Source organism: Atractosteus spatula (assembly GCF_055471065.1).
Source record: "Atractosteus spatula isolate fAtrSpa1 chromosome 10 unlocalized genomic scaffold, fAtrSpa1.hap1 SUPER_10_unloc_3, whole genome shotgun sequence".
In the NCBI taxonomy this organism is placed as follows: domain Eukaryota; kingdom Metazoa; phylum Chordata; class Actinopteri; order Semionotiformes; family Lepisosteidae; genus Atractosteus; species Atractosteus spatula.
Window position 1 is genome coordinate 548,660 of NW_028296623.1, and position 25,442 is coordinate 574,101.

At 54.9% G+C, this 25,442-nt stretch overlaps 14 non-coding genes across 14 annotated transcripts; 9 read left to right on the forward strand and 5 right to left on the reverse strand.

Annotated features, from left to right (window-relative positions):
- Positions 1-1,452: 1,452 nt before the first annotated feature.
- Positions 1,453-1,524, reverse strand: trnah-gug (transfer RNA histidin (anticodon GUG)). Its single transcript has one exon. It is a non-coding gene; the product is annotated as a tRNA-His (tRNA).
- Positions 1,525-4,711: 3,187 nt separating this feature from the next.
- trnav-aac (transfer RNA valine (anticodon AAC)) lies at positions 4,712-4,784 on the forward strand. Its single transcript has one exon. It is a non-coding gene; the product is annotated as a tRNA-Val (tRNA).
- A 2,803-nt stretch (positions 4,785-7,587) lies between these two features.
- On the forward strand, positions 7,588-7,660 carry trnaf-gaa (transfer RNA phenylalanine (anticodon GAA)). The gene has a single exon. It is a non-coding gene; the product is annotated as a tRNA-Phe (tRNA).
- Positions 7,661-7,769: 109 nt separating this feature from the next.
- On the forward strand, positions 7,770-7,842 carry trnav-aac (transfer RNA valine (anticodon AAC)). Its single transcript has one exon. It is a non-coding gene; the product is annotated as a tRNA-Val (tRNA).
- A 560-nt stretch (positions 7,843-8,402) lies between these two features.
- On the reverse strand, positions 8,403-8,474 carry trnah-gug (transfer RNA histidin (anticodon GUG)). Its single transcript has one exon. It is a non-coding gene; the product is annotated as a tRNA-His (tRNA).
- Positions 8,475-11,173: 2,699 nt separating this feature from the next.
- trnav-aac (transfer RNA valine (anticodon AAC)) lies at positions 11,174-11,246 on the forward strand. Its single transcript has one exon. It is a non-coding gene; the product is annotated as a tRNA-Val (tRNA).
- A 560-nt stretch (positions 11,247-11,806) lies between these two features.
- Positions 11,807-11,878, reverse strand: trnah-gug (transfer RNA histidin (anticodon GUG)). The gene has a single exon. It is a non-coding gene; the product is annotated as a tRNA-His (tRNA).
- A 3,185-nt stretch (positions 11,879-15,063) lies between these two features.
- trnav-aac (transfer RNA valine (anticodon AAC)) lies at positions 15,064-15,136 on the forward strand. Its single transcript has one exon. It is a non-coding gene; the product is annotated as a tRNA-Val (tRNA).
- A 2,803-nt stretch (positions 15,137-17,939) lies between these two features.
- trnaf-gaa (transfer RNA phenylalanine (anticodon GAA)) lies at positions 17,940-18,012 on the forward strand. The gene has a single exon. It is a non-coding gene; the product is annotated as a tRNA-Phe (tRNA).
- Positions 18,013-18,121: 109 nt separating this feature from the next.
- trnav-aac (transfer RNA valine (anticodon AAC)) lies at positions 18,122-18,194 on the forward strand. Its single transcript has one exon. It is a non-coding gene; the product is annotated as a tRNA-Val (tRNA).
- Positions 18,195-18,754: 560 nt separating this feature from the next.
- On the reverse strand, positions 18,755-18,826 carry trnah-gug (transfer RNA histidin (anticodon GUG)). Its single transcript has one exon. It is a non-coding gene; the product is annotated as a tRNA-His (tRNA).
- Positions 18,827-21,512: 2,686 nt separating this feature from the next.
- trnav-aac (transfer RNA valine (anticodon AAC)) lies at positions 21,513-21,585 on the forward strand. Its single transcript has one exon. It is a non-coding gene; the product is annotated as a tRNA-Val (tRNA).
- Positions 21,586-22,145: 560 nt separating this feature from the next.
- trnah-gug (transfer RNA histidin (anticodon GUG)) lies at positions 22,146-22,217 on the reverse strand. The gene has a single exon. It is a non-coding gene; the product is annotated as a tRNA-His (tRNA).
- Positions 22,218-24,721: 2,504 nt separating this feature from the next.
- trnaf-gaa (transfer RNA phenylalanine (anticodon GAA)) lies at positions 24,722-24,794 on the forward strand. The gene has a single exon. It is a non-coding gene; the product is annotated as a tRNA-Phe (tRNA).
- Positions 24,795-25,442: the final 648 nt, after the last annotated feature.

Below are 25,442 nucleotides of genomic sequence, written 5' to 3' on the forward strand. Positions count from 1 at the left end.
ACTCCTACCCCGAGAACAGAAAAGACAGCGTCCGCAGCAACAACAGCTCAGGTCTCTGCACAGGAACTAAGCTGCCCCCATCTCCTCTGCTCTGCGGCTCCTGCGGAGTGGAGTCCTGCCTGGAGCCGTGTTTGCAGGCGGCGGCTCCCCGCGCTCTGTCTGTGCGTCGTGTCCAAGAGCTCCTGGGAGGAAGAGAGAGCCCTCCCACTCGGGGGCTTTTCCACGGTCTGTGTGAGGAGGGGCGGGTGTGTCCAGTAGCTTATCGAGCGGAAGCCTGGGGCGGCGGAGAGCTGTGATCGTGCAGACCTTGAGGTGTCACCTCTTTGTCTGCTTTCCCGCCCCCCCTCCGCCCAAGCTCTGCTCCAGAGTAGCCCGGCAACCCCTCACACCTGCACGTGTCACAACCTAAGGTGTGGTCATGAGACACCCATGGGGTGCTGTTCTGTTCTTGCTAATTGTTTCCTGCCCGTCGCAGGCAGGAGTCCATGCGAGGAAGATGCGCTGGACAGAGCTCAGAGGGCGCAGCTGGGTGGCTTTCCTTCTGAGTGACGTTCCTGCAACACTCTCCCGCTCCTCTTGGTGCGCTCATGCCGCAACACAGGAAGGCTGGAGCAGGTGGCTGTGGGCTCTGTGCACTGCCGAAATAGCTCAGTTGGGAGAGCGTTAGACTGAAGATCTAAAGGTCCCTGGTTCGATCCCGGGTTTCAGCATTTTGTTTCATCGCGCCCTTTGTTCCTCTCTCCAGCGCCCCCTGCCTAAAGTGACGCTTCCCTTTCTCAGCCCGAAACGCAAGCGAGACACCAGCAGCGGTCCCTGCAGGTTTCCGTAGTGTAGCGGCTATCACGTTCGCCTAACACGCGAAAAGTCCCCGGTTCGAGACCGGGCGGAAACAGCCTCTTGTTGCACGCTCCTGTACTTCACAGAGGTCTTGAGCGACCGGTCATTTGTTCCCAATGTATTTCCGGTGCCTTCATGCACTCTTGTACCAAACGCACGTTCCTTCTGTACGCGGAGCCGATCATTTGCAATTGGGCTGTGCCGACAGACCAGGACGAGCTCTGTCGGCTCAAAAGCAGCGCAGGACCTGCAAGAACAACAGAAAGATTAGTATCCAGTGAGCGCAAGATCTCATCAAGAATCGGCTCCAGCAACAGGGCTGGGCGCATTGTTCCATTCTCCGACCACTCTCGGTGTAAACAAGTCCCTCCTGGTCTCTGCTTGAAATGCACTTTCCTGCGTTTGCTTTGGTGTAACTGGCTTCCCCTGCATGGGCGAATGTGAAGAAGATCCTTAGTAAGTCGTTGAAGAAAACCGAGAAGAGGTCGGAGTGGCCTCTGTCGTTCATCAACGATCCAGTCAGGCAGTACTCCTCTGTAAAGCGCCGGTCGTTCACATCGATTGGCTTTCTTTTGCCTTCATTCGCGCAAGTAGTAAAAGTAGACGCCCCTATTCTGCCGTGACCCGGATTCGAACCGGGGTTGTTGCGGCCACAACGCAAAGTACTGACCACTATACGATCACGGCGAGTTACCGATACACACATGGTAGGGCGGAAAAGGCTGTGCTCTCTTCGTGTGACCTAATTCGGAAAAGTCCTGACGTTGCATTTCAACTGAGCCCCAGTATACATCGACCCTTCGACACTCTGAGTGACAACTCTCTTGCGTGTTTTCTCATATTTATGTAGTTTGCTTGCATGATGCCCGGAACAGCGGGGTTGTGTGCTCCCATATGGTCTAGCGGTTAGGATTCCTGGTTTTCACCCAGGCGGCCCGGGTTTGACTCCCGGTATGGGAACGTGTCAGTTTTGCCTCCTGCTTTCCAAAAGATCAGCACCGTGTACGAAGGAGCCGCATTAAAAGCACTCGAACGTGCAAAACGCGCGAGAAGAGGGGGCGCTTGTTTCCAACCGAAGACTTCTCGCGTGTGAGACGAGCTGATCATCGCTGCAGGAGGTGGGAGGGTTACTCTGGTAGACAGGGCTGACCTTCGGCAATAGGATTTATACTCTCCAAGATGATATTTGCACTTTCTGGAGAGGCGATTTTCTCCACTTCAGTAGCCCGATTTCGTCGATTGCGTGGAGAGGGCTGTAGAATGTGGCGCCGCTTTTCCTGCTCCGTCCATGACAGGCGTGCTGCTCTCTGGAGAGAGAGCACGGTCCATCAGCGCACTCCAATAAAGGCACTGGAAGCAGCTGAATCGCATTGGCGAAGCTCAGCACTGGGCCGCTGGGAAGGGTTTGCTACCGTTTCCGTAGTGTAGTGGTTATCACGTTTGCCTCCCACGCGAAAAGTCAATGGTTCGAAACTGGGCGGAAACAGACCGGCTTCTTTTGTCGCCACGCACAAAAGGGGATTGGGGATTCGCCTAGCGCTGTGATCGCACAGACCCACTCACCTCTTAGTGTGGCGGGATCTGCACAGTGCATGTCGCAGCGCATCCTGCTTTAACTCCAATGCGCGTCCTGATGTACCCCAGTCTCCCGCGTGACAGGTGGGGATAATCACCACTATACTAACGAGGAAGACATCGCACCCTTCGACCCCCGGCATCGTGTCCCGACCCACCGTGCTGGAAGCCGACGCGTGCTGTGATTCCTTTACGGAGCAGAAATGACAACCGAGGAGCCGAGAGATCATTTCAGCATTTCGCGTCTGAACAGAAAACACAAACGACCAACTCGGAATGACTTGCCTTTGACGCTTATCAAAGCGTTCTTTGTGCATCGAACAGACCCACTCACCTCTTAGTGTGGCGGGATCTGCACAGTGCATGTCGCAGCGCTTCCTGCTTTCACTTCAATGTGCTTTCTGATGTCGAGTCGTGTGCCGTGCGGAGGCTCTGAAAGCGAGAGCAATGAAAAGGTGCACGACGCTGTGAAAGAAAACAGAGAAGTGAAAGGCAGTCCTTTCTCTAAGGAGGTAAAAGAAAAGCTTTCTACTCCCCGTCAGGGAATCGAACCCCGGTCTCACGCGTGACAGGCAAGGATACTCGCCACTATACTAACGAGGAAGACGTCACACCCTTCGATCCCCGGCATCGTGTCCCGACCCACCGTGCTGGAAGCCGACGCGTGCTGTGATTCCTTTACGGAGCAGAAATGACAACCGAGGAGCCGAGAGATCATTTCAGCATTTCGCGTCTGAACAGAAAACACAAACGACCAACTCGGAATGACTTGCCTTTGACGCTTATCAAAGCGTTCTTTGTGCATCGAACAGACCCACTCACCTCTTAGTGTGGCGGGATCTGCACACTGCATGTCGCAGCGCTTCCTGCTTTCACTTCAATGTGCTTTCTGATGTCGAGTCGTGTGCCGTGCGGAGGCTCTGAAAGCGAGAGCAATGAAAAGGTGCACGACGCTGTGAAAGAAAACAGAGAAGTGAAAGGCAGTCCTTTCTCTAAGGAGGTAAAAGAAAAGCTTTCTACTCCCCGTCGGGGAATCGAACCCCGGTCTCACGCGTGACAGGCAAGGATACTCGCCACTATACTAACGAGGAAGACATCACACCCTTCGATCCCCGGCATCGTGTCCCGACCCAGCGTGCTGGAAGGCGACGCGTGCTGTGATTCCTTTACGGAGCAGAAATGACAACCGAGGAGCCGAGAGATCATTTCAGCATTTCGCGTCTGAACGGAAAACACAAACGACCAACTCGGAATGACTTGCTTTTGACGCTTTTCAAAGCGTTCTTTGTGCACGACGACTGCGCCGCCTAGCAGATACAAATGGGTTGTACAACTCTGAACTAGCAAATGGAAGAGGGCTAAGCCCCCTCTCTTTTAGCCCAGGTTCGATCTGTCTCCCAGAATCACCAGGGCGCACGCACACACACACACCCGTGCCGTTGAAGTGCTCTGCTTCATTTCTAAGGGCAACTCAACATTCACTCCTACCCCGAGAACAGAAAAGACAGCGTCCGCAGCAACAACAGCTCAGGTCTCTGCACAGGAACTAAGCTGCCCCCATCTCCTCTGCTCTGCGGCTCCTGCGGAGTGGAGTCCTGCCTGGAGCCGTGTTTGCAGGCGGCGGCTCCCCGCGCTCTGTCTGTGCGTCGTGTCCAAGAGCTCCTGGGAGGAAGAGAGAGCCCTCCCACTCGGGGGCTTTTCCACGGTCTGTGTGAGGAGGGGCGGGTGTGTCCAGTAGCTTATCGAGCGGAAGCCTGGGGCGGCGGAGAGCTGTGATCGTGCAGACCTTGAGGTGTCACCTCTTTGTCTGCTTTCCCGCCCCCCCTCCGCCCAAGCTCTGCTCCAGAGTAGCCCGGCAACCCCTCACACCTGCACGTGTCACAACCTAAGGTGTGGTCATGAGACACCCATGGGGTGCTGTTCTGTTCTTGCTAATTGTTTCCTGCCCGTCGCAGGCAGGAGTCCATGCGAGGAAGATGCGCTGGACAGAGCTCAGAGGGCACAGCTGGGTGGCTTTCCTTCTGAGTGACGTTCCTGCAACACTCTCCCGCTCCTCTTGGTGCGCTCATGCCGCAACACAGGAAGGCTGGAGCAGGTGGCTGTGGGCTCTGCGCACTGCCGAAATAGCTCAGTTGGGAGAGCGTTAGACTGAAGATCTAAAGGTCCCTGGTTCGATCCCGGGTTTCAGCATTTTGTTTCATCGCGCCCTTTGTTCCTCTCTCCAGCGCCCCCTGCCTAAAGTGACGCTTCCCTTTCTCAGCCCGAAACGCAAGCGAGACACCAGCAGCGGTCCCTGCAGGTTTCCGTAGTGTAGCGGCTATCACGTTCGCCTAACACGCGAAAGGTCCCCGGTTCGAGACCGGGCGGAAACAGCCTCTTGTTGCACGCTCCTGTACTTCACAGAGGTCTTGAGCGACCGGTCATTTGTTCCCAATGTATTTCCGGTGCCTTCATGCACTCTTGTACCAAACGCACGTTCCTTCTGTACGCGGAGCCGATCATTTGCAATTGGGCTGTGCCGACAGACCAGGACGAGCTCTGTCGGCTCAAAAGCAGCGCAGGACCTGCAAGAACAACAGAAAGATTAGTATCCAGTGAGCCCAAGATCTCATCAAGAATCGGCTCCAGCAACAGGGCTGGGCGCATTGTTCCATTCTCCGACCACTCTCGGTGTAAACAAGTCCCTCCTGGTCTCTGCTTGAAATGCACTTTCCTGCGTTTGCTTTGGTGTAACTGGCTTCCCCTGCATGGGCGAATGTGAAGAAGATCCTTAGTAAGTCGTTGAAGAAAACCGAGAAGAGGTCGGAGTGGCCTCTGTCGTTCATCAACGATCCAGTCAGGCAGTACTCCTCTGTAAAGCGCCGTTCGTTCACATCGATTGGCTTTCTTTTGCCTTCATTCGCGCAAGTAGTCAAAGCAGACGCCCCTATTCTGCCGTGACCCGGATTCGAACCGGGGTTGTTGCGGCCACAACGCAAAGTACTGACCACTATACGGTCACGGCGAGTTACCGTTACACACATGGTAGGGCGGAAAAGGCTGTGCTCTCTTCGTGTGACCTAATTCGGAAAAGTCCTGACGTTGCATTTCAACTGAGCCCCAGTATACATCGACCGTTCGACACTCTGAGTGACAACTCTCTTGCGTGTTTTCTCATATTTATGTAGTTTGCTTGCATGATGCCCGGAACAGCGGGGTTGTGTGCTCCCATATGGTCTAGCGGTTAGGATTCCTGGTTTTCACCCAGGCGGCCCGGGTTTGACTCCCGGTATGGGAACGTGTCAGTTTTGCCTCCTGCTTTCCAAAAGATCAGCACCGTGTACGAAGGAGCCGCATTAAAACCACTCGAACGTGCAAAACGCGCGAGAAGAGGGGGCGCTTGTTTCCAACCGAAGACTTCTCGCGTGTGAGACGAGCTGATCATCGCTGCAGGAGGTGGGAGGGTTACTCTGGTAGACAGGGCTGACCTTCGGCAATAGGATTTATACTCTCCAAGATGATATTTGCACTTTCTGGAGAGGCGATTTTCTCCACTTCAGTAGCCCGATTTCGTCGATTGCGTGGAGAGGGCTGTAGAATGTGGCGCCGCTTTTCCTGCTCCGTCCATGACAGGCGTGCTGGTCTCTGGAGAGAGAGCACGGTCCATCAGCGCACTCCAATAAAGGCACTGGAAGCAGCTGAATCGCATTGGCGAAGCTCAGCACTGGGCCGCTGGGAAGGGTTTGCTACCGTTTCCGTAGTGTAGTGGTTATCACGTTTGCCTCACACGCGAAAAGTCCCTGGTTCAAAACTGGGCGGAAACAGACCGGCTTCTTTTGTCGCCACGCACAAAAGGGGATTGGGGATTCGCCTAGCGCTGTGATCGAACAGACCCACTCACCTCTTAGTGTGGCGGGATCTGCACAGTGCATGTCGCAGCGCTTCCTGCTTTCACTTCAATGTGCTTTCTGATGTCGAGTCGTGTGCCGTGCGGAGGCTCTGAAAGCGAGAGCAATGAAAAGGTGCACGACGCTGTGAAAGAAAACAGAGAAGTGAAAGGCAGTCCTTTCTCTAAGGAGGTAAAAGAAAAGCTTTCTACTCCCCGTCGGGGAATCGAACCCTGGTCTCACGCGTGACAGGCAAGGATACTCGCCACTATACTAACGAGGAAGACATCACACCCTTCGATCCCCGGCATCGTGTCCCGACCCAGCGTGCTGGAAGGCGACGCGTGCTGTGATTCCTTTACGGAGCAGAAATGACAACCGAGGAGCCGAGAGATCATTGCAGCATTTCGCGTCTGAACGGAAAACACAAACGACCAACTCGGAATGACTTGCTTTTGACGCTTTTCAAAGCGTTCTTTGTGCACGACGACTGCGCCGCCTAGCAGATACAAATGGGTTGTACAACTCTGAACTAGCAAATGGAAGAGGGCTAAGCCCCCTCTCTTTTAGCCCAGGTTCGATCTGTCTCCCAGAATCACCAGGGCGCACGCACACACACACACCCGTGCCGTTGAAGTGCTCTGCTTCATTTCTAAGGGCAACTCAACATTCACTCCTACCCCGAGAACAGAAAAGACAGCGTCCGCAGCAACAACAGCTCAGGTCTCTGCACAGGAACTAAGCTGCCCCCATCTCCTCTGCTCTGCGGCTCCTGCGGAGTGGAGTCCTGCCTGGAGCCGTGTTTGCAGGCGGCGTTTCCCCGCGCTCTGTCTGTGCGTCGTGTCCAAGAGCTCCTGGGAGGAAGAGAGAGCCCTCCCACTCGGGGGCTTTTCCACGGTCTGTGTGAGGAGGGGCGGGTGTGTCCAGTAGCTTATCGAGCGGAAGCCTGGGGCGGCGGAGAGCTGTGATCGTGCAGACCTTGAGGTGTCACCTCTTTGTCTGCTTTCCCGCCCCCCCTCCGCCCAAGCTCTGCTCCAGAGTAGCCCGGCAACCCCTCACACCTGCACGTGTCACAACCTAAGGTGTGGTCATGAGACACCCATGGGGTGCTGTTCTGTTCTTGCTAATTGTTTCCTGCCCGTCGCAGGCAGGAGTCCATGCGAGGAAGATGCGCTGGACAGAGCTCAGAGGGCACAGCTGGGTGGCTTTCCTTCTGAGTGACGTTCCTGCAACACTCTCCCGCTCCTCTTGGTGCGCTCATGCCGCAACACAGGAAGGCTGGAGCAGGTGGCTGTGGGCTCTGTGCACTGCCGAAATAGCTCAGTTGGGAGAGCGTTAGACTGAAGATCTAAAGGTCCCTGGTTCGATCCCGGGTTTCGGCATTTTGTTTCATCGCGCCCTTTGTTCCTCTCTCCAGCGCCCCCTGCCTAAAGTGACGCTTCCCTTTCTCAGCCCGAAACGCAAGCGAGACACCAGCAGCGGTCCCTGCAGGTTTCCGTAGTGTAGCGGCTATCACGTTCGCCTAACACGCGAAAGGTCCCCGGTTCGAGACCGGGCGGAAACAGCCTCTTGTTGCACGCTCCTGTACTTCACAGAGGTCTTGAGCGACCGGTCATTTGTTCCCAATGTATTTCTGGTGCCTTCATGCACTCTTGTACCAAACGCACGTTCCTTCTCTACGCGGAGCCGATCATTTGCAATTGGGCTGTGCCGACAGACCAGGACGAGCTCTGTCGGCTCAAAAGCAGCGCAGGACCTGCAAGAACAACAGAAAGATTAGTATCCAGTGAGCGCAAGATCTCATCAAGAATCGGCTCCAGCAACAGGGCTGGGCGCATTGTTCCATTCTCCGACCACTCTCGGTGTAAACAAGTCCCTCCTGGTCTCTGCTTGAAATGCACTTTCCTGCGTTTGCTTTGGTGTAACTGGCTTCCCCTGCATGGGCGAATGTGAAGAAGATCCTTAGTAAGTCGTTGAAGAAAACCGAGAAGAGGTCGGAGTGGCCTCTGTCGTTCATCAACGATCCAGTCAGGCAGTACTCCTCTGTAAAGCGCCGTTCGTTCACATCGATTGGCTTTCTTTTGCCTTCATTCGCGCAAGTAGTAAAAGTAGACGCCCCTATTCTGCCGTGACCCGGATTCGAACCGGGGTTGTTGCGGCCACAACGCAAAGTACTGACCACTATACGATCACGGCGAGTTACCGATACACACATGGTAGGGCGGAAAAGGCTGTGCTCTCTTCGTGTGACCTAATTCGGAAAAGTCCTGACGTTGCATTTCAACTGAGCCCCAGTATACATCGACCCTTCGACACTCTGAGTGACAACTCTCTTGCGTGTTTTCTCATATTTATGTAGTTTGCTTGCATGATGCCCGGAACAGCGGGGTTGTGTGCTCCCATATGGTCTAGCGGTTAGGATTCCTGGTTTTCACCCAGGCGGCCCGGGTTTGACTCCCGGTATGGGAACGTGTCAGTTTTGCCTCCTGCTTTCCAAAAGATCAGCACCGTGTACGAAGGAGCCGCATTAAAACCACTCGAACGTGCAAAACGCGCGAGAAGAGGGGGCGCTTGTTTCCAACCGAAGACTTCTCGCGTGTGAGACGAGCTGATCATCGCTGCAGGAGGTGGGAGGGTTACTCTGGTAGACAGGGCTGACCTTCGGCAATAGGATTTATACTCTCCAAGATGATATTTGCACTTTCTGGAGAGGCGATTTTCTCCACTTCAGTAGCCCGATTTCGTCGATTGCGTGGAGAGGGCTGTAGAATGTGGCGCCGCTTTTCCTGCTCCGTCCATGACAGGCGTGCTGGTCTCTGGAGAGAGAGCACGGTCCATCAGCGCACTCCAATAAAGGCACTGGAAGCAGCTGAATCGCATTGGCGAAGCTCAGCACTGGGCCGCTGGGAAGGGTTTGCTACCGTTTCCGTAGTGTAGTGGTTATCACGTTTGCCTCCCACGCGAAAAGTCAATGGTTCGAAACTGGGCGGAAACAGACCGGCTTCTTTTGTCGCCACGCACAAAAGGGGATTGGGGATTCGCCTAGCGCTGTGATCGCACAGACCCACTCACCTCTTAGTGTGGCGGGATCTGCACAGTGCATGTCGCAGCGCATCCTGCTTTCACTCCAATGCGCGTCCTGATGTACCCCAGTCTCCCGCGTGACAGGTGGGGATAATCACCACTATACTAACGAGGAAGACATCACACCCTTCGACCCCCGGCATCGTGTCCCGACCCACCGTGCTGGAAGCCGACGCGTGCTGTGATTCCTTTACGGAGCAGAAATGACAACCGAGGAGCCGAGAGATCATTTCAGCATTTCGCGTCTGAACAGAAAACACAAACGACCAACTCGGAATGACTTGCCTTTGACGCTTATCAAAGCGTTCTTTGTGCATCGAACAGACCCACTCACCTCTTAGTGTGGCGGGATCTGCACACTGCATGTCGCAGCGCTTCCTGCTTTCACTTCAATGTGCTTTCTGATGTCGAGTCGTGTGCCGTGCGGAGGCTCTGAAAGCGAGAGCAATGAAAAGGTGCACGACGCTGTGAAAGAAAACAGAGAAGTGAAAGGCAGTCCTTTCTCTAAGGAGGTAAAAGAAAAGCTTTCTACTCCCCGTCGGGGAATCGAACCCCGGTCTCACGCGTGACAGGCAAGGATACTCGCCACTATACTAACGAGGAAGACATCACACCCTTCGATCCCCGGCATCGTGTCCCGACCCAGCGTGCTGGAAGGCGACGCGTGCTGTGATTCCTTTACGGAGCAGAAATGACAACCGAGGAGCCGAGAGATCATTTCAGCATTTCGCGTCTGAACGGAAAACACAAACGACCAACTCGGAATGACTTGCTTTTGACGCTTTTCAAAGCGTTCTTTGTGCACGACGACTGCGCCGCCTAGCAGATACAAATGGGTTGTACAACTCTGAACTAGCAAATGGAAGAGGGCTAAGCCCCCTCTCTTTTAGCCCAGGTTCGATCTGTCTCCCAGAATCACCAGGGCGCACGCACACACACACACCCGTGCCGTTGAAGTGCTCTGCTTCATTTCTAAGGGCAACTCAACATTCACTCCTACCCCGAGAACAGAAAAGACAGCGTCCGCAGCAACAACAGCTCAGGTCTCTGCACAGGAACTAAGCTGCCCCCATCTCCTCTGCTCTGCGGCTCCTGTGGAGTGGAGTCCTGCCTGGAGCCGTGTTTGCAGGCGGCGGCTCCCCGCGCTCTGTCTGTGCGTCGTGTCCAAGAGCTCCTGGGAGGAAGAGAGAGCCCTCCCACTCGGGGGCTTTTCCACGGTCTGTGTGAGGAGGGGCGGGTGTGTCCAGTAGCTTATCGAGCGGAAGCCTGGGGCGGCGGAGAGCTGTGATCGTGCAGACCTTGAGGTGTCACCTCTTTGTCTGCTTTCCCGCCCCCCCTCCGCCCAAGCTCTGCTCCAGAGTAGCCCGGCAACCCCTCACACCTGCACGTGTCACAACCTAAGGTGTGGTCATGAGACACCCATGGGGTGCTGTTCTGTTCTTGCTAATTGTTTCCTGCCCGTCGCAGGCAGGAGTCCATGCGAGGAAGATGCGCTGGACAGAGCTCAGAGGGCGCAGCTGGGTGGCTTTCCTTCTGAGTGACGTTCCTGCAACACTCTCCCGCTCCTCTTGGTGCGCTCATGCCGCAACACAGGAAGGCTGGAGCAGGTGGCTGTGGGCTCTGTGCACTGCCGAAATAGCTCAGTTGGGAGAGCGTTAGACTGAAGATCTAAAGGTCCCTGGTTCGATCCCGGGTTTCAGCATTTTGTTTCATCGCGCCCTTTGTTCCTCTCTCCAGCGCCCCCTGCCTAAAGTGACGCTTCCCTTTCTCAGCCCGAAACGCAAGCGAGACACCAGCAGCAATCCCTGCAGGTTTCCGTAGTGTAGCGGCTATCACGTTCGCCTAACACGCGAAAGGTCCCCGGTTCGAGACCGGGCGGAAACAGCCTCTTGTTGCACGCTCCTGTACTTCACAGAGGTCTTGAGCGACCGGTCATTTGTTCCCAATGTATTTCCGGTGCCTTCATGCACTCTTGTACCAAACGCACGTTCCTTCTCTACGCGGAGCCGATCATTTGCAATTGGGCTGTGCCGACAGACCAGGACGAGCTCTGTCGGCTCAAAAGCAGCGCAGGACCTGCAAGAACAACAGAAAGATTAGTATCCAGTGAGCCCAAGATCTCATCAAGAATCGGCTCCAGCAACAGGGCTGGGCGCATTGTTCCATTCTCCGACCACTCTCGGTGTAAACAAGTCCCTCCTGGTCTCTGCTTGAAATGCACTTTCCTGCGTTTGCTTTGGTGTAACTGGCTTCCCCTGCATGGGCGAATGTGAAGAAGATCCTTAGTAAGTCGTTGAAGAAAACCGAGAAGAGGTCGGAGTGGCCTCTGTCGTTCATCAACGATCCAGTCAGGCAGTACTCCTCTGTAAAGCGCCGTTCGTTCACATCGATTGGCTTTCTTTTGCCTTCATTCGCGCAAGTAGTAAAAGTAGACGCCCCTATTCTGCCGTGACCCGGATTCGAACCGGGGTTGTTGCGGCCACAACGCAAAGTACTGACCACTATACGATCACGGCGAGTTACCGATACACACATGGTAGGGCGGAAAAGGCTGTGCTCTCTTCGTGTGACCTAATTCGGAAAAGTCCTGACGTTGCATTTCAACTGAGCCCCAGTATACATCGACCCTTCGACACTCTGAGTGACAACTCTCTTGCGTGTTTTCTCATATTTATGTAGTTTGCTTGCATGATGCCCGGAACAGCGGGGTTGTGTGCTCCCATATGGTCTAGCGGTTAGGATTCCTGGTTTTCACCCAGGCGGCCCGGGTTTGACTCCCGGTATGGGAACGTGTCAGTTTTGCCTCCTGCTTTCCAAAAGATCAGCACCGTGTACGAAGGAGCCGCATTAAAACCACTCGAACGTGCAAAACGCGCGAGAAGAGGGGGCGCTTGTTTCCAACCGAAGACTTCTCGCGTGTGAGACGAGCTGATCATCGCTGCAGGAGGTGGGAGGGTTACTCTGGTAGACAGGGCTGACCTTCGGCAATAGGATTTATACTCTCCAAGATGATATTTGCACTTTCTGGAGAGGCGATTTTCTCCACTTCAGTAGCCCGATTTCGTCGATTGCGTGGAGAGGGCTGTAGAATGTGGCGCCGCTTTTCCTGCTCCGTCCATGACAGGCGTGCTGGTCTCTGGAGAGAGAGCACGGTCCATCAGCGCACTCCAATAAAGGCACTGGAAGCAGCTGAATCGCATTGGCGAAGCTCAGCACTGGGCCGCTGGGAAGGGTTTGCTACCGTTTCCGTAGTGTAGTGGTTATCACGTTTGCCTCCCACGCGAAAAGTCAATGGTTCGAAACTGGGCGGAAACAGACCGGCTTCTTTTGTCGCCACGCACAAAAGGGGATTGGGGATTCGCCTAGCGCTGTGATCGCACAGACCCACTCACCTCTTAGTGTGGCGGGATCTGCACAGTGCATGTCGCAGCGCATCCTGCTTTCACTCCAATGCGCGTCCTGATGTACCCCAGTCTCCCGCGTGACAGGTGGGGATAATCACCACTATACTAACGAGGAAGACATCGCACCCTTCGACCCCCGGCATCGTGTCCCGACCCACCGTGCTGGAAGCCGACGCGTGCTGTGATTCCTTTACGGAGCAGAAATGACAACCGAGGAGCCGAGAGATCATTTCAGCATTTCGCGTCTGAACAGAAAACACAAACGACCAACTCGGAATGACTTGCCTTTGACGCTTATCAAAGCGTTCTTTGTGCATCGAACAGACCCACTCACCTCTTAGTGTGGCGGGATCTGCACAGTGCATGTCGCAGCGCTTCCTGCTTTCACTTCAATGTGCTTTCTGATGTCGAGTCGTGTGCCGTGCGGAGGCTCTGAAAGCGAGAGCAATGAAAAGGTGCACGACGCTGTGAAAGAAAACAGAGAAGTGAAAGGCAGTCCTTTCTCTAAGGAGGTAAAAGAAAAACTTTCTACTCCCCGTCGGGGAATCGAACCCCGGTCTCACGCGTGACAGGCAAGGATACTCGCCACTATACTAACGAGGAAGACGTCACACCCTTCGATCCCCGGCATCGTGTCCCGACCCACCGTGCTGGAAGCCGACGCGTGCTGTGATTCCTTTACGGAGCAGAAATGACAACCGAGGAGCCGAGAGATCATTTCAGCATTTCGCGTCTGAACAGAAAACACAAACGACCAACTCGGAATGACTTGCCTTTGACGCTTATCAAAGCGTTCTTTGTGCATCGAACAGACCCACTCACCTCTTAGTGTGGCGGGATCTGCACACTGCATGTCGCAGCGCTTCCTGCTTTCACTTCAATGTGCTTTCTGATGTCGAGTCGTGTGCCGTGCGGAGGCTCTGAAAGCGAGAGCAATGAAAAGGTGCACGACGCTGTGAAAGAAAACAGAGAAGTGAAAGGCAGTCCTTTCTCTAAGGAGGTAAAAGAAAAGCTTTCTACTCCCCGTCGGGGAATCGAACCCCGGTCTCACGCGTGACAGGCAAGGATACTCGCCACTATACTAACGAGGAAGACATCACACCCTTCGATCCCCGGCATCGTGTCCCGACCCAGCGTGCTGGAAGGCGACGCGTGCTGTGATTCCTTTACGGAGCAGAAATGACAACCGAGGAGCCGAGAGATCATTTCAGCATTTCGCGTCTGAACGGAAAACACAAACGACCAACTCGGAATGACTTGCTTTTGACGCTTTTCAAAGCGTTCTTTGTGCACGACGACTGCGCCGCCTAGCAGATACAAATGGGTTGTACAACTCTGAACTAGCAAATGGAAGAGGGCTAAGCCCCCTCTCTTTTAGCCCAGGTTCGATCTGTCTCCCAGAATCACCAGGGCGCACGCACACACACACCCGTGCCGTTGAAGTGCTCTGCTTCATTTCTAAGGGCAACTCAACATTCACTCCTACCCCGAGAACAGAAAAGACAGCGTCCGCAGCAACAACAGCTCAGGTCTCTGCACAGGAACTAAGCTGCCCCCATCTCCTCTGCTCTGCGGCTCCTGTGGAGTGGAGTCCTGCCTGGAGCCGTGTTTGCAGGCGGTGGCTCCCCGCGCTCTGTCTGTGCGTCGTGTCCAAGAGCTCCTGGGAGGAAGAGAGAGCCCTCCCACTCGGGGGCTTTTCCACGGTCTGTGTGAGGAGGGGCGGGTGTGTCCAGTAGCTTATCGAGCGGAAGCCTGGGGCGGCGGAGAGCTGTGATCGTGCAGACCTTGAGGTGTCACCTCTTTGTCTGCTTTCCCGCCCCCCCTCCGCCCAAGCTCTGCTCCAGAGTAGCCCGGCAACCCCTCACACCTGCACGTGTCACAACCTAAGGTGTGGTCATGAGACACCCATGGGGTGCTGTTCTGTTCTTGCTAATTGTTTCCTGCCCGTCGCAGGCAGGAGTCCATGCGAGGAAGATGCGCTGGACAGAGCTCAGAGGGCACAGCTGGGTGGCTTTCCTTCTGAGTGACGTTCCTGCAACACTCTCCCGCTCCTCTTGGTGCGCTCATGCCGCAACACAGGAAGGCTGGAGCAGGTGGCTGTGGGCTCTGTGCACTGCCGAAATAGCTCAGTTGGGAGAGCGTTAGACTGAAGATCTAAAGGTCCCTGGTTCGATCCCGGGTTTCAGCATTTTGTTTCATCGCGCCCTTTGTTCCTCTCTCCAGCGCCCCCTGCCTAAAGTGACGCTTCCCTTTCTCAGCCCGAAACGCAAGCGAGACACCAGCAGCGGTCCCTGCAGGTTTCCGTAGTGTAGCGGCTATCACGTTCGCCTAACACGCGAAAGGTCCCCGGTTCGAGACCGGGCGGAAACAGCCTCTTGTTGCACGCTCCTGTACTTCACAGAGGTCTTGAGCGACCGGTCATTTGTTCCCAATGTATTTCCGGTGCCTTCATGCACTCTTGTACCAAACGCACGTTCCTTCTGTACGCGGAGCCGATCATTTGCAATTGGGCTGTGCCGACAGACCAGGACGAGCTCTGTCGGCTCAAAAGCAGCGCAGGACCTGCAAGAACAACAGAAAGATTAGTATCCAGTGAGCCCAAGATCTCATCAAGAATCGGCTCCAGCAACAGGGCTGGGCGCATTGTTCCATTCTCCGACCACTCTCGGTGTAAACAAGTCCCTCCTGGTCTCTGCTTGAAATGCACTTTCCTGCGTTTGCTTTGGTGTAACTGGCTTCCCCTGCATGGGCGAATGTGAAGAAGATCCTTAGTAAGTCGTTGAAGAAAACCGAGAAGAGGTCGGAGTGGCCTCTGTCGTTCATCAACGATCCAGTCAGGCAGTACTCCTCTGTAAAGCGCCGTTCGTTCACATCGATTGGCTTTCTTTTGCCTTCATTCGCGCAAGTAGTCAAAGCAGACGCCCCTATTCTGCCGTGACCCGGATTCGAACCGGGGTTGTTGCGGCCACAACGCAAAGTACTGACCACTATACGGTCACGGCGAGTTACCGTTACACACATGGTAGGGCGGAAAAGGCTGTGCTCTCTTCGTGTGACCTAATTCGGAAAAGTCCTGACGTTGCATTTCAACTGAGCCCCAGTATACATCGACCGTTCGACACTCTGAGTGACAACTCTCTTGCGTGTTTTCTCATATTTATGTAGTTTGCTTGCATGATGCCCGGAACAGCGGGGTTGTGTGCTCCCATATGGTCTAGCGGTTAGGATTCCTGGTTTTCACCCAGGCGGCCCGGGTTTGACTCCCGGTATGGGAACGTGTCAGTTTTGCCTCCTGCTTTCCAAAAGATCAGCACCGTGTACGAAGGAGCCGCATTAAAACCACTCGAACGTGCAAAACGCGCGAGAAGAGGGGGCGCTTGTTTCCAACCGAAGACTTCTCGCGTGTGAGACGAGCTGATCATCGCTGCAGGAGGTGGGAGGGTTACTCTGGTAGACAGGGCTGACCTTCGGCAATAGGATTTATACTCTCCAAGATGATATTTGCACTTTCTGGAGAGGCGATTTTCTCCACTTCAGTAGCCCGATTTCGTCGATTGCGTGGAGAGGGCTGTAGAATGTGGCGCCGCTTTTCCTGCTCCGTCCATGACAGGCGTGCTGGTCTCTGGAGAGAGAGCACGGTCCATCAGCGCACTCCAATAAAGGCACTGGAAGCAGCTGAATCGCATTGGCGAAGCTCAGCACTGGGCCGCTGGGAAGGGTTTGCTACCGTTTCCGTAGTGTAGTGGTTATCACGTTTGCCTCACACGCGAAAAGTCCCTGGTTCAAAACTGGGCGGAAACAGACCGGCTTCTTTTGTCGCCACGCACAAAAGGGGATTGGGGATTCGCCTAGCGCTGTGATCGAACAGACCCACTCACCTCTTAGTGTGGCGGGATCTGCACAGTGCATGTCGCAGCGCTTCCTGCTTTCACTTCAATGTGCTTTCTGATGTCGAGTCGTGTGCCGTGCGGAGGCTCTGAAAGCGAGAGCAATGAAAAGGTGCACGACGCTGTGAAAGAAAACAGAGAAGTGAAAGGCAGTCCTTTCTCTAAGGAGGTAAAAGAAAAGCTTTCTACTCCCCGTCGGGGAATCGAACCCCGGTCTCACGCGTGACAGGCAAGGATACTCGCCACTATACTAACGAGGAAGACATCACACCCTTCGATCCCCGGCATCGTGTCCCGACCCAGCGTGCTGGAAGGCGACGCGTGCTGTGATTCCTTTACGGAGCAGAAATGACAACCGAGGAGCCGAGAGATCATTGCAGCATTTCGCGTCTGAACGGAAAACACAAACGACCAACTCGGAATGACTTGCTTTTGACGCTTTTCAAAGCGTTCTTTGTGCACGACGACTGCGCCGCCTAGCAGATACAAATGGGTTGTACAACTCTGAACTAGCAAATGGAAGAGGGCTAAGCCCCCTCTCTTTTAGCCCAGGTTCGATCTGTCTCCCAGAATCACCAGGGCGCACGCACACACACACACCCGTGCCGTTGAAGTGCTCTGCTTCATTTCTAAGGGCAACTCAACATTCACTCCTACCCCGAGAACAGAAAAGACAGCGTCCGCAGCAACAACAGCTCAGGTCTCTGCACAGGAACTAAGCTGCCCCCATCTCCTCTGCTCTGCGGCTCCTGCGGAGTGGAGTCCTGCCTGGAGCCGTGTTTGCAGGCGGCGGCTCCCCGCGCTCTGTCTGTGCGTCGTGTCCAAGAGCTCCTGGGAGGAAGAGAGAGCCCTCCCACTCGGGGGCTTTTCCACGGTCTGTGTGAGGAGGGGCGGGTGTGTCCAGTAGCTTATCGAGCGGAAGCCTGGGGCGGCGGAGAGCTGTGATCGTGCAGACCTTGAGGTGTCACCTCTTTGTCTGCTTTCCCGCCCCCCCTCCGCCCAAGCTCTGCTCCAGAGTAGCCCGGCAACCCCTCACACCTGCACGTGTCACAACCTAAGGTGTGGTCATGAGACACCCATGGGGTGCTGTTCTGTTCTTGCTAATTGTTTCCTGCCCGTCGCAGGCAGGAGTCCATGCGAGGAAGATGCGCTGGACAGAGCTCAGAGGGCACAGCTGGGTGGCTTTCCTTCTGAGTGACGTTCCTGCAACACTCTCCCGCTCCTCTTGGTGCGCTCATGCCGCAACACAGGAAGGCTGGAGCAGGTGGCTGTGGGCTCTGTGCACTGCCGAAATAGCTCAGTTGGGAGAGCGTTAGACTGAAGATCTAAAGGTCCCTGGTTCGATCCCGGGTTTCGGCATTTTGTTTCATCGCGCCCTTTGTTCCTCTCTCCAGCGCCCCCTGCCTAAAGTGACGCTTCCCTTTCTCAGCCCGAAACGCAAGCGAGACACCAGCAGCGGTCCCTGCAGGTTTCCGTAGTGTAGCGGCTATCACGTTCGCCTAACACGCGAAAGGTCCCCGGTTCGAGACCGGGCGGAAACAGCCTCTTGTTGCACGCTCCTGTACTTCACAGAGGTCTTGAGCGACCGGTCATTTGTTCCCAATGTATTTCCGGTGCCTTCATGCACTCTTGTACCAAACGCACGTTCCTTCTCTACGCGGAGCCGATCATTTGCAATTGGGCTGTGCCGACAGACCAGGACGAGCTCTGTCGGCTCAAAAGCAGCGCAGGACCTGCAAGAACAACAGAAAGATTAGTATCCAGTGAGCGCAAGATCTCATCAAGAATCGGCTCCAGCAACAGGGCTGGGCGCATTGTTCCATTCTCCGACCACTCTCGGTGTAAACAAGTCCCTCCTGGTCTCTGCTTGAAATGCACTTTCCTGCGTTTGCTTTGGTGTAACTGGCTTCCCCTGCATGGGCGAATGTGAAGAAGATCCTTAGTAAGTCGTTGAAGAAAACCGAGAAGAGGTCGGAGTGGCCTCTGTCGTTCATCAACGATCCAGTCAGGCAGTACTCCTCTGTAAAGCGCCGTTCGTTCACATCGATTGGCTTTCTTTTGCCTTCATTCGCGCAAGTAGTAAAAGTAGACGCCCCTATTCTGCCGTGACCCGGATTCGAACCGGGGTTGTTGCGGCCACAACGCAAAGTACTGACCACTATACGATCACGGCGAGTTACCGATACACACATGGTAGGGCGGAAAAGGCTGTGCTCTCTTCGTGTGACCTAATTCGGAAAAGTCCTGACGTTGCATTTCAACTGAGCCCCAGTATACATCGACCCTTCGACACTCTGAGTGACAACTCTCTTGCGTGTTTTCTCATATTTATGTAGTTTGCTTGCATGATGCCCGGAACAGCGGGGTTGTGTGCTCCCATATGGTCTAGCGGTTAGGATTCCTGGTTTTCACCCAGGCGGCCCGGGTTTGACTCCCGGTATGGGAACGTGTCAGTTTTGCCTCCTGCTTTCCAAAAGATCAGCACCGTGTACGAAGGAGCCGCATTAAAACCACTCGAACGTGCAAAACGCGCGAGAAGAGGGGGCGCTTGTTTCCAACCGAAGACTTCTCGCGTGTGAGACGAGCTGATCATCGCTGCAGGAGGTGGGAGGGTTACTCTGGTAGACAGGGCTGACCTTCGGCAATAGGATTTATACTCTCCAAGATGATATTTGCACTTTCTGGAGAGGCGATTTTCTCCACTTCAGTAGCCCGATTTCGTCGATTGCGTGGAGAGGGCTGTAGAATGTGGAGCCGCTTTTCCTGCTCCGTCCATGACAGGCGTGCTGGTCTCTGGAGAGAGAGCACGGTCCATCAGCGCACTCCAATAAAGGCACTGGAAGCAGCTGAATCGCATTGGCGAAGCTCAGCACTGGGCCGCTGGGAAGGGTTTGCTACCGTTTCCGTAGTGTAGTGGTTATCACGTTTGCCTCCCACGCGAAAAGTCAATGGTTCGAAACTGGGCGGAAACAGACCGGCTTCTTTTGTCGCCACGCACAAAAGGGGATTGGGGATTCGCCTAGCGCTGTGATCGCACAGACCCACTCACCTCTTAGTGTGGCGGGATCTGCACAGTGCATGTCGCAGCGCATCCTGCTTTCACTCCAATGCGCGTCCTGATGTACCCCAGTCTCCCGCGTGACAGGTGGGGATAATCACCACTATACTAACGAGGAAGACATCACACCCTTCGACCCCCGGCATCGTGTCCCGACCCACCGTGCTGGAAGCCGACGCGTGCTGTGATTCCTTTACGGAGCAGAAATGACAACCGAGGAGCCGAGAGATCATTTCAGCATTTCGCGTCTGAACAGAAAACACAAACGACCAACTCGGAATGACTTGCCTTTGACGCTTATCAAAGCGTTCTTTGTGCATCGAACAGACCCACTCACCTCTTAGTGTGGCGGGATCTGCACACTGCATGTCGCAGCGCTTCCTGCTTTCACTTCAATGTGCTTTCTGATGTCGAGTCGTGTGCCGTGCGGAGGCTCTGAAAGCGAGAGCAATGAAAAGGTGCACGACGCTGTGAAAGAAAACAGAGAAGTGAAAGGCAGTCCTTTCTCTAAGGAGGTAAAAGAAAAGCTTTCTACTCCCCGTCGGGGAATCGAACCCCGGTCTCACGCGTGACAGGCAAGGATACTCGCCACTATACTAACGAGGAAGACATCACACCCTTCGATCCCCGGCATCGTGTCCCGACCCAGCGTGCTGGAAGGCGACGCGTGCTGTGATTCCTTTACGGAGCAGAAATGACAACCGAGGAGCCGAGAGATCATTTCAGCATTTCGCGTCTGAACGGAAAACACAAACGACCAACTCGGAATGACTTGCTTTTGACGCTTTTCAAAGCGTTCTTTGTGCACGACGACTGCGCCGCCTAGCAGATACAAATGGGTTGTACAACTCTGAACTAGCAAATGGAAGAGGGCTAAGCCCCCTCTCTTTTAGCCCAGGTTCGATCTGTCTCCCAGAATCACCAGGGCGCACGCACACACACACACCCGTGCCGTTGAAGTGCTCTGCTTCATTTCTAAGGGCAACTCAACATTCACTCCTACCCCGAGAACAGAAAAGACAGCGTCCGCAGCAACAACAGCTCAGGTCTCTGCACAGGAACTAAGCTGCCCCCATCTCCTCTGCTCTGCGGCTCCTGTGGAGTGGAGTCCTGCCTGGAGCCGTGTTTGCAGGCGGCGGCTCCCCGCGCTCTGTCTGTGCGTCGTGTCCAAGAGCTCCTGGGAGGAAGAGAGAGCCCTCCCACTCGGGGGCTTTTCCACGGTCTGTGTGAGGAGGGGCGGGTGTGTCCAGTAGCTTATCGAGCGGAAGCCTGGGGCGGCGGAGAGCTGTGATCGTGCAGACCTTGAGGTGTCACCTCTTTGTCTGCTTTCCCGCCCCCCCTCCGCCCAAGCTCTGCTCCAGAGTAGCCCGGCAACCCCTCACACCTGCACGTGTCACAACCTAAGGTGTGGTCATGAGACACCCATGGGGTGCTGTTCTGTTCTTGCTAATTGTTTCCTGCCCGTCGCAGGCAGGAGTCCATGCGAGGAAGATGCGCTGGACAGAGCTCAGAGGGCGCAGCTGGGTGGCTTTCCTTCTGAGTGACGTTCCTGCAACACTCTCCCGCTCCTCTTGGTGCGCTCATGCCGCTGGAGCAGGTGGCTGTGGGCTCTGTGCACTGCCGAAATAGCTCAGTTGGGAGAGCGTTAGAGTGAAGATCTAAAGGTCCCTGGTTCGATCCCGGGTTTCGGCATTTTGTTTCATCGCGCCCTTTGTTCCTCTCTCCAGCGCCCCCTGCCTAAAGTGACGCTTCCCTTTCTCAGCCCGAAACGCAAGCGAGACACCAGCAGCGGTCCCTGCAGGTTTCCGTAGTGTAGCGGCTATCACGTTCGCCTAACACGCGAAAGGTCCCCGGTTCGAGACCGGGCGGAAACAGCCTCTTGTTGCACGCTCCTGTACTTCACAGAGGTCTTGAGCGACCGGTCATTTGTTCCCAATGTATTTCCGGTGCCTTCATGCACTCTTGTACCAAACGCACGTTCCTTCTGTACGCGGAGCCGATCATTTGCAATTGGGCTGTGCCGACAGACCAGGACGAGCTCTGTCGGCTCAAAAGCAGCGCAGGACCTGCAAGAACAACAGAAAGATTAGCATCCAGTGAGCCCAAGATCTCATCAAGAATCGGCTCCAGCAACAGGGCTGGGCGCATTGTTCCATTCTCCGACCACTCTCGGTGTAAACAAGTCCCTCCTGGTCTCTGCTTGAAATGCACTTTCCTGCGTTTGCTTTGGTGTAACTGGCTTCCCCTGCATGGGCGAATGTGAAGAAGATCCTTAGTAAGTCGTTGAAGAAAACCGAGAAGAGGTCGGAGTGGCCTCTGTCGTTCATCAACGATCCAGTCAGGCAGTACTCCTCTGTAAAGCGCCGTTCGTTCACATCGATTGGCTTTCTTTTGCCTTCATTCGCGCAAGTAGTAAAAGTAGACGCCCCTATTCTGCCGTGACCCGGATTCGAACCGGGGTTGTTGCGGCCACAACGCAAAGTACTGACCACTATACGATCACGGCGAGTTACCGATACACACATGGTAGGGCGGAAAAGGCTGTGCTCTCTTCGTGTGACCTAATTCGGAAAAGTCCTGACGTTGCATTTCAACTGAGCCCCAGTATACATCGACCCTTCGACACTCTGAGTGACAACTCTCTTGCGTGTTTTCTCATATTTATGTAGTTTGCTTGCATGATGCCCGGAACAGCGGGGTTGTGTGCTCCCATATGGTCTAGCGGTTAGGATTCCTGGTTTTCACCCAGGCGGCCCGGGTTTGACTCCCGGTATGGGAACGTGTCAGTTTTGCCTCCTGCTTTCCAAAAGATCAGCACCGTGTACGAAGGAGCCGCATTAAAACCACTCGAACGTGCAAAACGCGCGAGAAGAGGGGGCGCTTGTTTCCAACCGAAGACTTCTCGCGTGTGAGACGAGCTGATCATCGCTGCAGGAGGTGGGAGGGTTACTCTGGTAGACAGGGCTGACCTTCGGCAATAGGATTTATACTCTCCAAGATGATATTTGCACTTTCTGGAGAGGCGATTTTCTCCACTTCAGTAGCCCGATTTCGTCGATTGCGTGGAGAGGGCTGTAGAATGTGGCGCCGCTTTTCCTGCTCCGTCCATGACAGGCGTGCTGGTCTCTGGAGAGAGAGCACGGTCCATCAGCGCACTCCAATAAAGGCACTGGAAGCAGCTGAATCGCATTGGCGAAGCTCAGCACTGGGCCGCTGGGAAGGGTTTGCTACCGTTTCCGTAGTGTAGTGGTTATCACGTTTGCCTCCCACGCGAAAAGTCAATGGTTCGAAACTGGGCGGAAACAGACCGGCTTCTTTTGTCGCCACGCACAAAAGGGGATTGGGGATTCGCCTAGCGCTGTGATCGCACAGACCCACTCACCTCTTAGTGTGGCGGGATCTGCACAGTGCATGTCGCAGCGCATCCTGCTTTCACTCCAATGCGCGTCCTGATGTACCCCAGTCTCCCGCGTGACAGGTGGGGATAATCACCACTATACTAACGAGGAAGACATCACACCCTTCGACCCCCGGCATCGTGTCCCGACCCACCGTGCTGGAAGCCGACGCGTGCTGTGATTCCTTTACGGAGCAGAAATGACAACCGAGGAGCCGAGAGATCATTTCAGCATTTCGCGTCTGAACAGAAAACACAAACGACCAACTCGGAATGACTTGCCTTTGACGCTTATCAAAGCGTTCTTTGTGCATCGAACAGACCCACTCACCTCTTAGTGTGGCGGGATCTGCACACTGCATGTCGCAGCGCTTCCTGCTTTCACTTCAATGTGCTTTCTGATGTCGAGTCGTGTGCCGTGCGGAGGCTCTGAAAGCGAGAGCAATGAAAAGGTGCACGACGCTGTGAAAGAAAACAGAGAAGTGAAAGGCAGTCCTTTCTCTAAGGAGGTAAAAGAAAAGCTTTCTACTCCCCGTCGGGGAATCGAACCCCGGTCTCACACGTGACAGGCAAGGATACTCGCCACTATACTAACGAGGAAGACATCACACCCTTCGATCCCCGGCATCGTGTCCCGACCCAGCGTGCTGGAAGGCGACGCGTGCTGTGATTCCTTTACGGAGCAGAAATGACAACCGAGGAGCCGAGAGATCATTTCAGCATTTCGCGTCTGAACGGAAAACACAAACGACCAACTCGGAATGACTTGCTTTTGACGCTTTTCAAAGCGTTCTTTGTGCACGACGACTGCGCCGCCTAGCAGATACAAATGGGTTGTACAACTCTGAACTAGCAAATGGAAGAGGGCTAAGCCCCCTCTCTTTTAGCCCAGGTTCGATCTGTCTCCCAGAATCACCAGGGCGCACGCACACACACACACCCGTGCCGTTGAAGTGCTCTGCTTCATTTCTAAGGGCAACTCAACATTCACTCCTACCCCGAGAACAGAAAAGACAGCGTCCGCAGCAACAACAGCTCAGGTCTCTGCACAGGAACTAAGCTGCCCCCATCTCCTCTGCTCTGCGGCTCCTGTGGAGTGGAGTCCTGCCTGGAGCCGTGTTTGCAGGCGGCGGCTCCCCGCGCTCTGTCTGTGCGTCGTGTCCAAGAGCTCCTGGGAGGAAGAGAGAGCCCTCCCACTCGGGGGCTTTTCCACGGTCTGTGTGAGGAGGGGCGGGTGTGTCCAGTAGCTTATCGAGCGGAAGCCTGGGGCGGCGGAGAGCTGTGATCGTGCAGACCTTGAGGTGTCACCTCTTTGTCTGCTTTCCCGCCCCCCCTCCGCCCAAGCTCTGCTCCAGAGTAGCCCGGCAACCCCTCACACCTGCACGTGTCACAACCTAAGGTGTGGTCATGAGACACCCATGGGGTGCTGTTCTGTTCTTGCTAATTGTTTCCTGCCCGTCGCAGGCAGGAGTCCATGCGAGGAAGATGCGCTGGACAGAGCTCAGAGGGCGCAGCTGGGTGGCTTTCCTTCTGAGTGACGTTCCTGCAACACTCTCCCGCTCCTCTTGGTGCGCTCATGCCGCTGGAGCAGGTGGCTGTGGGCTCTGTGCACTGCCGAAATAGCTCAGTTGGGAGAGCGTTAGACTGAAGATCTAAAGGTCCCTGGTTCGATCCCGGGTTTCGGCATTTTGTTTCATCGCGCCCTTTGTTCCTCTCTCCAGCGCCCCCTGCCTAAAGTGACGCTTCCCTTTCTCAGCCCGAAACGCAAGCGAGACACCAGCAGCGGTCCCTGCAGGTTTCCGTAGTGTAGCGGCTATCACGTTCGCCTAACACGCGAAAAGTCCCCGGTTCGAGACCGGGCGGAAACAGCCTCTTGTTGCACGCTCCTGTACTTCACAGAGGTCTTGAGCGACCGGTCATTTGTTCCCAATGTATTTCCGGTGCCTTCATGCACTCTTGTACCAAACGCACGTTCCTTCTGTACGCGGAGCCGATCATTTGCAATTGGGCTGTGCCGACAGACCAGGACGAGCTCTGTCGGCTCAAAAGCAGCGCAGGACCTGCAAGAACAACAGAAAGATTAGCATCCAGTGAGCCCAAGATCTCATCAAGAATCGGCTCCAGCAACAGGGCTGGGCGCATTGTTCCATTCTCCGACCACTCTCGGTGTAAACAAGTCCCTCCTGGTCTCTGCTTGAAATGCACTTTCCTGCGTTTGCTTTGGTGTAACTGGCTTCCCCTGCATGGGCGAATGTGAAGAAGATCCTTAGTAAGTCGTTGAAGAAAACCGAGAAGAGGTCGGAGTGGCCTCTGTCGTTCATCAACGATCCAGTC